Below are 14,300 nucleotides of genomic sequence, written 5' to 3'. Positions count from 1 at the left end.
GTAGTGACCATCCAGGAATCCATCTACGCCCTGGAATGATGTGGATCCCAGGCTACGTCGGAATCCCAGGAAATGAATTTGCTGACAGGCTGGTGAAACAGGCTACACGGAAATCGCTTCTGCAGATCGGCATCCCTGTAACTGCCCATCGATCATTATTACGCCGCAAAGTTTCTTAGCTTTGCGAGACGGAAAGGCATAATCTCAGTAAGCACAATAAACTGCGTACCCTTAAGGAGACTACCAATTTGTGGAAAACTTCCATGCGGGCCTCTCGCACGTACTCTGTGGTTCTCTGCTGGCTCTGCATTGGCCACATGTGGCTAACATACGGCTACCTCCTCCATTGCGAGGACCCACCTCGGTGTCACTGTGGCTCAGATATGACTGTCGTCCAAATCTTGCTGGACTCCCCACTTTTAGCCGTTCTGCGGCGGACTTTTAACATTCCCAGCACTCTGCCCTCGGTGCTGGGCGACAATACCCCAACAGCAGATTTAGTTTTACGTTTTATTCGTGAGAGGGGTTTTTATTACAATGTACCATCTAAGGGTGAGCATTCAGTCTTCTCTCTGAAGTCGCCACCCTCCCTCCATTTTAACTCTGTCACACTTTTTTTGCATTTATTTCTCTTGGTGATCGTCTTTTCCCTACATGTGTTTATGTCGCTTTGTCTTTTTGGGTTGGACATTATAATGTGTTGCACAGTGGCTGGCTCATCCTCTTTTATTATTCTGGTCAGCCAGCCCAGACCACCTGTTCTATGGTTTTAATACCTTTTTCTGCTTCTCCCTGTGGTGTATGTTTTCTCCGTTTTTTGTTCGTTCCATTCGTTTTCTTTTTAGGTGTGGTGTTGGGTGTTTTTGTACCTTTAGCCTTGCTTGCGTCAGGAAAAATGGACTGAAGGCCCTGTAGTTTTGTCCCTTTATACCCCAAACAAACAAACCAACCAATCAACTGCCGTAATGCCAGAACATCACATTGCTCGCCTTTCTCTCTGGAAAGGTTACATTTGTGGAAATTTGTCACGTACTAAGGTATCCGGTCTCTTCAAATTGCACAAAACAGAAGCTTCTAAGTTAATATATTCGGCAAATACAATATATTACGGCTCATATTTTGGTTATGGAAAACTCAATTATTGACTGTTTTAAGGGGCTCCGGAACGTCCTATACTTGCAATGTTAAAATAACGCTTATAAATTACATCTTTCCTCACAAAGTATTTGAGGTAGGAAGTTGAACTTTTTACAGATTATTTATTGGAATATGGGCTACAACTTAACACAGGGATTTTACAAAATTTTAGTTCAGTTATTAAAGATGATTTTTTTTCAATTGTAATGAAAATTCACAACATTTTTTTGCAATTTTTTATTTATATATTCAAAAATATACAGTTTTTTGGAAAAAGGCTGTGTTAAATTATGCAGAGGGTACTGTGTAACATTTACTGAAAGTTTGAAACAAATATGTTTGGAAGATCCTTAGAAAACATGTAATTAGTATGAGAAAATAAAAGTTTTGGGAATCGAGTGACAAAGATTGGATTAACTTTTTCGTGCATTCCAGGTCCATAGGATGGATTATCTTCATCCTCTGCAAACTCCTCCTCCAGCTTCCTCTTGTTCCTCCTCCTGTTTACTCTTGCTTGTATTTATAGACTCTTTACAGCCCTTTCTGCAGCCCGAAGGCGTTCCTTGTCTAAAGCAAGCATCGCTCGTACCATGTTAGAACCTATCTTCATTCCCATATTTCTAAATGCCTTGCACCTTACAATGTTGCCATCATTGAAAGTCGCAACAGCATCATACACACCAAAGTGAAGTGTTTCTATTCCAACAAATACAGTCTTGGGGATTCTCGACCATATAACACTATTTACACTTTCATTGGGGTTTTGAGTTTTTCCGTGAATACACTTTTTCAACAGTTCAGGTGCTGCTAAGTCTCTGAAAATAGGTTTTATCACCTCCATTATTGCATGAGGCAGACTATGCTTATGAGTGTACACTTCACCAGTTAGCAATCCTTTGTTATATTTACACCAACAGTCTTCTTCTTTGGGACACAAGCTATGTTGGGGATTTTCATCGGTTGAAGAAGTATGAAAAAAAAAAAGAGCCCAAACAGCCTTCTTCATTTCGTCGACACTTTGTGTATTTTGCCTAATAGCCATTCCATAATACTTCTGTATTTTGTCAATTACACTGTCAGTTAACCTTCCCTTCCCATCCAACCCTTTACCATCACTGAGTTTTTGGTTTTTGTACGAAGCTTTCAGTCGCCGAAGTCTTGTTCCCATTCGCTTCTGTACGTGTCCAATACACTCAAATTTCTGCACTACAACATCATCACCATAGGGCTTCAGTCCTTGAACATGTTTGAAACTTTTAGCATCACCGTCACCAAGGTAATTAACATATCGCACAGCGCCACAGTGGGTCATGCCCATGTAGAACACATTTCAAAAAAAATTTAAAAATAGTTGTAGTCTTCGGAATTGAATAAATTATATATCTATTAAAAGGTAATAGTCTGCAGATTCAGAAAACGCAAAAAAGTAAAAATTGAACTTTTCATGATTTTGAGCCTTTCCGGAGCCCCTTAAGGGCCATGCAGTTGGCCTAGGACCGTAATATCTAGTACGAGACGAGGTGTAGCCATAATGTTACACGAAGAAACGCGAAAAGTAATAAATTGAAACAAAACCTTTTAATATTACTGGTATGTTTAAAAAAATATGTAGCACTCCGTCATCAGGCCACATGTGCCCCACCGGGACCATCCGATCGTCGTGTCATCCTCAGACGAGGATTCGGATAGGAGATTCGTGTGTTCAGCACACCGCTCTCCCGGTCGTTATGATGGTTTTCTTTGACCAGAGCAGCTACTATTCGGTCGAGTAGCTCCTCAATTGGCATCACGAGGCTGAGTGCACCCCGAAAAATAGCAACAGCGCATAGCAGCCCGGATCGTCACCCATCCAAGTGCCGACAACGCCCGACAGCGCGTAACTTCGGTGATCTGACGGGAACCGGTGTATCCACTGCTGCAAGGCCGTTGCCTAAAAAAAAATATAATAATGTAATTTTAAATTTATTGCTTTTGTTGGTGGCAATGCTTCCGAAATGGTAAAATGATGCATAGAAAAATTGTACTTATTGATGATAAAATTAAATATTCCGCCAACCAGCATCAGATTCTCAGCAGACCGACGAGAACGTTGAGCGACGGCATTGTTTAGAGGCCAGTGACCGAACTAAAAAATTACGCAGTTTGCGTAATTACATTACCCGGATACTGATAGAAAAGAGTGGTAAAAGATATATCAGGGACACTGAAATAAAAGTTTGATAAAGTAATAGCCATTCGAACAGTAGTAGCGTTCGGCTGTGGCTACCAAACAATTCGTCGGCAACTCTCCTTCGCTGCAGCCTGAAAAAGTTCTAAAATTCAGCATAATAATTTGATATGTGGAATTAATGAAAAAGGAAAGTACAGTCTTAATTAAAACACGGCTTTTGAACTTAAATGAACGTAATTATTTGCCAAACGTTACAGAGCGATACTTACATTTGTGAAATAGCCATCGAAAACAAAAGAGAGAGATAGCTAACAGCTCCTGCTTTTCAAAATCGAAAAACAAATTACGGCGACTGCATTCAACTTGTATCACAGTTTCAATGCATAAACATTTCTCTCGGCCATTATTTAGGTAAACACAAAAATAACCTTTCTTTCATTAAATGCCGGTCAGAGTGGCCGAGCGGTTCTAGGCGCTACAGTCTGGAACCGCGCGACCGCTGCGTTCGCAGGTTCGAATCCTGCCTCGGGCATGGACGTGTGTGATGTCCTTAGGTTAGTTAGGTTTATGTAGTTCTAAGTTCTAGGGGACTGATGACCTCAGAAGTTAAGTCCCATAGTTCTCAGAGCCATTTTCATTAAATCGTGACCTTCTCTCCTTACTTTACAGAGTTCTTTACATAGAGAAAGTTTATTCCTAATCTATTTTAGCCTTCATTAAAAAATAAGGGCATAATCTATTAATTATTCAAAAAAGCAACATTTCAACCTCAAGTAAACGTTACGTATCTGTCATTTGTTTTCGTACTGTCCTAATGCCAGAACATCGCATTACTCGCCTTTTTCTCAGCAATGGTTATTGGAATCGAGTGGAAGTTTGTGTCACGCACTAAGGTATCCGGACTCTTCGTTCTGCTATCCCCGCCACCCTTTGGTAGCGAGCACCTAGGAGTCCATCTCTGCCCTGGAACGGTCCAGTCGCTAAGTAGTGTTTGTGTGGACCCCAGGATACGCCGGAATCCCAGGCAACGAACTTGCTGACAGGCTGGCCAAACAATCCAGGCGGAAACCGCTTCTGGAGATGGGCATCTCTGAAACTGACCTGCGTTCTGTCTTACCCCGCAAGTCTTTTCGGCTTTGGGAGATGGAATGGCACAACAGTACGAACAACAAACTGCGTGTCATTAAGGAGACTGCGAATGTGTGGAAGTCTTCTCGCAGGGAATCAGTTGTCTTTTTTCGGTTTCGCATCGGCCGTACGTGGGTAACACATTGTTACTTCCTCCGTCGGGGGGACCCACCTCAGTGTCGCTGTGGCTCACAAATGACGGTCGACCACTTCTTGGTGGGCTGCCCACTTATAGCCGCTCTGCGGCGGAGTTCTAACTTTCCCAGCATCGTGCCTTCGTTCTTGGGCGACAATGCACCAACAGCAGCTTTAGTTTTACGTTTTATTCATGAGGGTGGGTTTTATCATTTGATCTAAATTTTAGGTCATGTCCTTTGTCCCTCTGTGTCCTCCACCCTAGTGCTTTTAGGGTGGATGTTTTAATGTGTCGGAAAATGGCTGGCTTCTCCTTTTTATTCTCATGGTCAGGCAGTCAAGGAAATCTGCTTCCTTGTTTTTGTACTTCATCCCGGTTTCTTGCGTCTATCTGTGGTTTTCTTGTCCAATTTTGCCAGTTTTAGTGTTTGTTGCCCTTGTGTCGTTCTTGTGGTTTTTTCCTTTTTTCCAGCTGTAATTTGTATGTCCCGATTATTTTACTTCCACTCTTGTGGAATTATTTTCATCGGAACGAAGGACTGTTGACCTAGCGGTCTGGTCCCTCCATCCCCACCCCACCCCCCTCTTTTAAACCAACCAGTCTTCATTCTGTACAAAATTCAAACTTCTAAGCGAATGCAATCGACACGTACGCCATATTACGGCGCATGTTTTGGTTATCGGAATCTCACTTACTGAAAGTTTTTAGCACCATGCATTTGACCTAGGAACGTTATACGAGAAAACCCGAAAAGTGATAATTCGTAATAAAATCTTAAGAAAAGGTTCCGTTTTTGTTATTTGCTTTCGCATTGTCGCAAAGCCAGAACAACACATTGCTCAAGTTTCTCGCGGGAATGGTTACATTTATCGGGTGGAAATTTTAGTCACGTACTAAGGGATCCGGTCTCTTCGTTTTGTAGAAAATAAAAGCTTCTAAGTTAATGCAATCGAGAAGAACGCCATGTTACGGCTCGTGTTTTAGTTATCGAAAACTCACTTAATGACCGTTTTGAGTGCCTTTCGGTTGACCTAGGATCTTAATATTTGGCATGAGACGAGTGTAGTTGCAACGTTATACGAGAAAATTAAAAAAGTGTTAATTTGTATTAGAATCTTAAGAATAGGTTCTTTTATTGTCATTTGTTTTCGTACTGTCGTAATGCCAGAACATCACATTGCACTCCTTTCTCTCGGGTGTGGTTACATTTATCGGGTGGGAAATAATGTCACATACTAAGTTCTCCAGTCTCTTTGTTCTGTACGAAATAGAAACTTCTAAGTTAATGCAATCGACAAGTACGCTATAATACATCTCATGTTTTGATCATCGTTAATTAAATTACTGACAGTTTTAAGTGCCATGCAGTTGCCCTAGGACGGTAATATCTGGCACGAGACGGGGCTAAGCAGCAACGATACACGAGAAAACGCGGAAAGTAATAAACTGTATAAAAATCTTAAGTACACGTACCGTTTTTGTCATTTGTTTTCGTATTGAGGTAATGAAAGAACATCACATTGCTCGCCTTTCTCTCTCGAATTGTTATTGTCATCGAGGGGAAATTGATGTCACGTACTAAGTTATAAAGACGCTTCATTCTCTACAAAATGAAAGCTTCTAAGTTAAATCAGTCGACAAGTACGGCATACTACGGCTCATGCATTGGTTATCGAAATCTGACTTATTGACCGTTTTAAGTGCCTTGCCGTTGACCTAGGGCCGTAATATTTGGCACGAGGCGAGATGTAGCAGCAACGTTACACGAGAAAACGCGAAAAGTAATAAATTATCATAAAATTTTATGAAAAGTTCCGTCCTTGTCATATTTTTTCGTCCTGTCGTAATGCCAGAACATCATATTTCTCGCCTTTCTCTCGGAAATGGTTACTGGTATCGAGTGAAAATCGTAACACATACTAAGGTAACAGGGCTCTTCGTTCTGTCCACAATAGAAGCTTCTAAGTTAATGCAATCGACATTAACGCCGTATTACGACTCATGTTTTGGTTATCGGAAACTGACTTATGGCCCGATGTAAGTGCCTTGTGTTTGACCTAGGACGGTAATATTTTGCACGAGATGAGATGTAGCAGCAACGTTAAATGAGAAAACACGAAAAGTAATAAATTGTAACAAAACCGCAAGTAAACTTTCCGTTTTGGTCTCCGTACTGTTGTAATGCCAGAATATCATATTGCTCGCCTTGTCTCGGGAATGGTTACATTTATCAGGTGGAAATTTGTCATCTACTAAGGTATCTACACCCATGGTCTAGGCGTAGCGTCTTTGATTCATAATCGAGACGTCATTGGTTCCGGGTTGGAATCCCGCTACTGTTTAAATTTTGATTAATTATCAGCATTGGCGGCCGAAGACTTCCGGTATAGGAAGTCACCGCTCATTCGGCCAAAGGCCTTGTTTAAGAGTGCTGAGGAACGGACAGAGGTCCAGGGCACTCTCTTGTCCTAGGGGTGGGAAACTGGCCCCAAAGGCGGAAGAATCAGCGATGATGAACTTCATGAGGATGCAGAAGGCAACGCAAACCACTGCATTAAAGACACGTAACGAGTATCCACAGGACATGTGGCCTGTAATTGAAGAAGTGTCATAATGATCTCTGAGAGGGGACTGTAATGGTGAGTTGACCCTGAGAAAAGATTGAATAATCAACGGAAGAATAACGTTCTACGAGTCGAGGCGTGGAATGTCAGAAGCTTGAACGTGATTGGGAAACTAGAAAATCTGAAAAGGGAAATGCAAAGGCTCAATCTAGATATAGTGGGGGTCAGTGAAGTGAAGGGGAAAGAAGATAAGGACATCAGGTCAGATGATTATTCAACAGCAGCAGAAAATGGTATAATGGGAGTAAGATTCCTTATGAACTGGAAGGTAGGGCAGAGACTATGTTACTGTGAACAGTTCAGTGACAGGGTTTCTTATCAGAATCGACAGCAAACCAACACCGACAACGATAGTTCAGGTATACATGCCGACGTCACAAGCTGAAGATGAAGAGACAAAGTGTATGAGGATATTGAAACGGTAGTACAGTATGTCAAGGGATATGAAAATCTAATAGTCATGGGCGACTGGAATGCAATTGTAGGGGAAGGAGTAGAAGAAAAGGTTACAGGAGCATATGGGCTTGGGACAAGGGATGAGAGAGGAGAAAGACTAATTGAGTTCTGTAACAAGTTTCAGCTAGTAATAGAGCGAATACTCTGTTCAAGAATCATAAGAGGAGGCGGTATACTTGGAAAAGACTGGATGTTAAGGGAAGATTTCAGTTAGATTACATCATGGTGAGACAGAGATTCCGAAATCAGATACTGGATTGTAAGGTGTACCCAGGAGCAGACATAGACTCAGATCACAACACAGTATTGATGAAGAGTAGGTTGAAGTTTACAACATTAGTCAGGAAGAATCAATACGCAAAGAAGTGGGATATGGAAGTACTTAGGAATGATGAGATACGATTTAAGTTCTCTAAGGCTATAGAAACAGCAACAAGGAAGAGCTCAGCAGGCAGTACAGTTGAAGAAGAATGAAATCTCTAAAAAGGGCCATCACAAAAGTTTCGAAGGAAAACATAGGTACATAGAAGGTAACTGCGAAGAAAGCATGGGTAACAGAAGAAATACTTCAACTGATCGATGAAAAGAAAAAGTACAAAAATGTCAGGGGAAACTCAGGAATAGAGAAATACAAGTCGCTGAGGAATTAAACGAATAGGAAGTGCTGGGAAGCTAAGACGAAATGGCTGCAGGAAAAATGTGAAGACATCGAAAAGGAAATGGTTGTTGGAAGGAAACCTTCGGGGACATTAAATGCAAGGGTCTTAACATTAATAGTGCAACGGGAATTCCACTGTTAAATGTAGAGGAGAGAGCGGATAGGTGGAAAGAATACATTGAAAGCCTCTATGAGGGGGAAGATTTGTCTGATGTGATAGAAGAAGAAACAGGACTCGATTTAGAGGAGATAGGGGAGCCAGTATTACAATCAGAATTAAAAAGAGCTTTGGAGGACCTTAGATCAAATAAGGCAGAAGAGACAGAAAACATTCCATCAGAATTTCTAAAATCATTGGGGGAAGTGGCAACAAAACGAATACTCACGTTGGTGTGTAGAATGTATGAGTCCGGCGACATATCATCTGACTTTGGGAAAAGTATCATCCACACAATTCCGAAGATGGCAAGAACTGACATGTGCGAGAAATACCGCACAAGCAGCCTAACAGCTCATGCATCCAAGTTGCTTACAAGAATAATATACAGAACAATGGAAAAGAAAATTGAGGATGCGCTAGACGACGATAAGTTTGGCCTTAGGAAAGGTAAACGCACAAAAGAGGCAATTCTGACGTTGAGGTTGATAATGGAAGCAAGACTAAAGAAAAATCAAGACACTTTCATACGATTTGTCGACCTGGAAAAAGCGTTCAACAACGTAAAATGTTTCAAGATGTTCGATATTCCGAGAAAAGTAGGGGTATTTTACAGGTAGAGACGCGTCATATACAATACGTACAAGAGCCAAGAGGGAGTAATAAGAGTGGGCGACCAAGAATGAAGTGCTCGTATTAAAAAGGTTGTAAGACTAGGATGTAGTCTTTCTCCCCTACTGTTCAATCTGTACGTCGAAGAAGCAATGATGGAAATAAAGGACAGATTCAGTAGTGGAATTAAAATTCAAGGTGAAAACATATCAATGATACGATTCGCTGATGACATTGCTATCCTGAGTGAAAGTGAAGAAGGATTACATGACTTGCTGAACTGAATGAACAGTCTAATGAGTACAGAGAATGGTCTGAGATTAAATCAAAGAACAATGTAGGTAATGAGAAGTAGTAGAAATGAGAACAGCGAGAAACTTAACATCAAGATTAATGGTCATGATGTAGAACAAGTTAAGGAATTCTGCTATCTAGGCGTCAAAGTAACCAATGACGGACGGAACAAGGAGGACATCAAAAGCAGACTAGCAATGGCAAAATGGGCATTCCTGACGCAGAGAGATCTACTAATATCCAATATAGACCTTAATTTGAGGAAGAAATTTCTGAGAATGTACACCTGCAGTACAGCATTGTATGATAGTGAACCATGAACTGTGGGAAAACCGGAACAGAAGAGAATCGAAGCACGTGAGATGTGGTGCTACAGACGAATGCTGAATATTAGATGGACTGATAAGGTAAGGAATGAGGAGGTTCTGTGCAGAATCGGAGTGGAAAGGAATATGTGGAAAACACTGATAAGGAGAAGGAAGAGAATGATAGGACATCTGTTAAGACATGAGGGAATGACTTCCATCGTACTAGAGGGAGCTGTAGAGGGCAAAAACTGTAGAGGAAGACAGAGTTTGGAATACATCCAGCAAATCATTGAGGACGTAGGTTGCAAGTGCTGCTCCTTTGAGATGAAGAGGTTAGCACAGGAGAGGAATTCGTGGGGGACCGCATCAAACCAGTCAGAAGACGCATGACAAAAAAAAAAAAAAAAACCTAAGGTAACCAGACTCTTCGTTCTGTACAAAATTCAAGTTACTAAGTTAATGTAGTCGACAAGTACGCCATATTACGGCTCATGTTTTGGCTTTCGGAAACTCACTTATTGGTCGTTTTTAAGAGGACATTGTATGTCCTAAGCCGGCAATGTTAAATTATCGAATTTTGTGACCCAGTATCTTGGAAACTTTTTAGCACACCAAATTGCAATTTTCCATAATTGTTGAATGCATCTTTGTAGATACAACAAACTAGAATTATTACTAAAATTGTATTGTGGGGCATTTTATCTTTTTTTTCAAACATTCAATTTTTTGACAGAATTTTGTAAATAAATGAACATGTGTTGAATCTCACACTTGGCATGCTGTGAAAACTTCATGTCTCTACCATCAATACTTTTTTTAGAAAATGGGCCATTTATTGCAAAAAATATAGTTCAAAGGTATTGAGGTTTAAAGCTTTTCTTATTACAAATTTTTATACAGACCTACATTTCTGCATCTTTTATGCACTAGAGTGTCCGAGGCCTATAGTCTGTGTCTTCTTCAGTGTCACAACAGCCCAGTGCTTGCCTCCTCCTCTTACTTTCTTGGTTCTTTTGTCATTCGCTGAGCAGCTAACTCTGCTTCACGTACACGAAGCTCATTCAGTTCCCACAGTCCTTTAGCTGTGTTCTGTCCGAATCTTACCCCTACCTTCTCCAGAACCTTAAGTCTTTCATATTTCCCACCATTAAAAGTTATTACAGCATCAGATAATGCTAACCTTAGAGTCATAAGGCCAACAAATACATTTTTAGGTACACGGCACCACAGAACGTCATTGAAGGGCTCATTCACATTCTGGGTCTACCCATGCAAATACTTTTTTAGTAGCCCAGGGTTTGCCAAATCTCTGTAAATAGGTTTGATTACCTCCATTACTGCCAAAGGAAGAGAATGTTTATGTGTAAATTCATGCAGGGTGCCAGAAAATTCAGCTTTCCTATATTTACACCAAGTGTTTGGTTGAGGTGGACACAAAGCATGACATGGCTTTTCATCAGTTGATATTCGATGAAAAAAGTGCTCCAGACAGCTCTTTTCATCTTATCTAAATCGTCACAATTATCTCTAATGGCCTTCCCACAATATTCCTGCAATTCATTAATTACTTTGTCCACTAGTCTTCCAGCACATTTCATTGTTTTGCCATCAGACACTTTTGTGTTACCCAGCTTATTTTTTAGGTTATGCAGACATGTTCCCATCCTTTTCTTGACATGCCCTACACACTAAAGTTTTTGTATGAGAACATCATATGGCCTACTGTTTTGTACTGCAATGAAAGTCTTGCTGTCTCCATCACCTAAGTAATTCACATATGACACCTTTTTCTTTTTGTGAATGTGTTTTCATGTACTTTAGAAGAAAATGCAGGCCTCACGTAGGTTACCCACGAATTTGCGTTTCTTCAAGTTACTTTTCATGCTTAGTCATTTTTATTTACGTATAAAAAGCAATAAAAGTTAGCTTACTACAAAAAGAGCCGATAATCACAGTACTATGAACAAAAACTAGAATCAGAAACAAAGGACTGATTTGTTTATTCGTAATGCCAACTTCTGAGACGTAGCTGTAGGCACAAAACAAAGCAATTCACAGCCTTCTAGACTGTGTAGTTCCCAAGATATGACTGCTCAATTGTGGCAGTATATGCATAGCCGCGAAATTTGACAGTCACATGGCAACATTCAAAATATTATTTGAAGGTTTCACAATTGGCTAATTTTATGTATTACATACCAAAATGTTCAGGAAAGTCCAAAGTTCATTATGGAGTAGAAAATAGAAAATGTCAAATTTCAACAAATTTCACTTACAATGTCCCCTTAAGTGCCACGCAGTTGACCTTGTATAACGCTATACTTGCCACATATGTCGCACAAGCTTACCGTGAAACAAGCTAACGTTACCCTCTGAGAGGATTTCGAACTTTTTGACTGTGTGTGTATCTAATGGACAGGAGTATCGGACTATAATCTGGAATATGGTGAAATTAACAGAAAAACTAAAGGGGCTCTAACATGGGAAGTTAATGAAAGTGGTAAAAATCATGTGTGTGTGAAAAGGAATTGAACAGTCGCTAGCCTAATTAGGCACATTAATTTGGAAATATATGTTTAAGAAAATTGAACATTGGTTATTAAAGTTACTTTTGTTGATAATTTCCCTTTGAATAGCGCGCAGGGTACAAACTGACACAGAACACTCTGAGCTGTGTGTAGCAGCAGTTACCAATAACGCACACACCAGTAATTATGGAAGGAAATTTGCACCAAGCTCATACTAATAACAACTACACTCAAAATCGCTACTTAAACCAACACTGAAATGTTATTGCACGAAGTGTGGAACTAAATCTGGACATGAGGGACTACTATCTTAACTGATGTGATAAGAAAAACACAAATATAGATAAATAATATCATAAATACACTGTTAATACTCCTCTACATGCATCAGTTTTCCTTAGCAGCAGTAATGGTGCAATTATCTTTCTAATATGTGGAGGATATGATGGGGACCCATAAACTAGTATAGTGTCACTAGTCAACCTGTGTGATTATCTCAGTAGAAAAGACTAATGCAAACAAAGCTAATCCTTCACTTCACTTGGAGTAGTTCATAGTTCACTTTGCAAGAAAAAAAATTCAATACTGAGCTTAATTAACTTCGAAGAAGGCACCGTTCATGATATAAATTAGGACCACACTATGTTTAAAATGAGCTTAACTTATTTGCCCTTTATTTATCACCTATGAAGCAGGTATTTTAGACAATAACATTTACACAATCTAGCACTGCATTCTTGCAAAATTATATTTTGTAACAAACTGAGAGTACTTTAGCCAAATCCTATCTGACTTCACTTTTGTGGTTTTAACTTCAACTTTTACTGCTCTTTACACATTTGACAAAAGAAATCACTTTGAAAGTCTTGAATGCCAGAATAGTTAATTTAAAACAGGATACTAGGTTTTAGTAGCACTTTGGTGAAGACCCTGTGTAGATTCGTGATCAGGATAGAAGATACGGTTCTGGACACAGATTTATAGCATTTGGATTATTATTAAAACCACACATACAAATTAACTGGTCCATGACCATATACATAGTTGGATGTATGAAGTTATTAAAGCAGTGGCGAAGTTTTAGTGGCAAGCGACATAGCAGTTTCTTCTTGACGTCGGATTTTCAACCTATTAGAGCCATTCCTTTTTGCCGAAAATACCAAATAACAGCCACATCAACATCAAAGGCAAATATCCTTTGCAAAGCAGCTCCCAATTGCCTTCTTGGCATCGTCGAAGTGTCCTGTGCTACGACTAGCCACTGACTGCGTACCGTTCCCACCAAGGAGCCGCCCAGTTTCACCGCCAAAACTACCTTTTACGTCGCACCATGCCTCTTCCGTTGTGGAAGGACTTCGCTACATCTGTTATATATAACAAATGAAAGTGCCCTAAGCATGAACCAGCTTTCAATAAACTTTGTCTTTCTTATAAACATACAAATATTATTAAAATTATTATTATGAGAAATCATTTTGCTTTTTTCAAATATACGTTACAAAACTCTAAATTTCCTGTCACAACTCAATGACTTTAACAAACACAGAACACACACTCCATAATTGCAGATACACAGTTACATAATATAAACCTACTTCTAATCGATATATGTGTTACACAAGGCACGAGATTAGGTGTAGCAGCAACGTTACACGAATAAAAGCGAAAAGTAATAAATTGTAATAAAATCTTATGAAAAAGTTCCGCTTTGGTCATTTTTTTTTCGTTCTGTCGTAATGCCAGAACAGTGTGGGCATGAATAAGTCACGGGCAACAGGTAATGCTGCAGGCGACAACGTGCGAACCGAGCAAACGCGTGCGTTGAACTTGGCAGAGCGATCAGTTGTCCGGAGCGTGGCAGTAGGAAGAGATGACGTCGCGAGGGAATTCAGTGAATCTGTTTCGGTGGGAAATATCATCGAAATGAAAAAGGGATCGGACACATTATTAAGTAAAAGTGAAATGTCAAACAATTCGTGGGGAAAGGAGTCTTCAGGGATCGCAGAGTGGCGTGATGATATGTTTTACTGTTTAAAGCAATCTGAGTGGGAAAACTTTGAAAAGGATTATACGGCCAGAGATTTAACAAAAG

This window comes from Schistocerca cancellata, chromosome 4 (assembly GCF_023864275.1).
Source record: "Schistocerca cancellata isolate TAMUIC-IGC-003103 chromosome 4, iqSchCanc2.1, whole genome shotgun sequence".
Classification (NCBI taxonomy): Eukaryota; Metazoa; Arthropoda; class Insecta; order Orthoptera; family Acrididae; genus Schistocerca; species Schistocerca cancellata.
Note: the sequence above shows the minus strand (reverse complement) of the source record.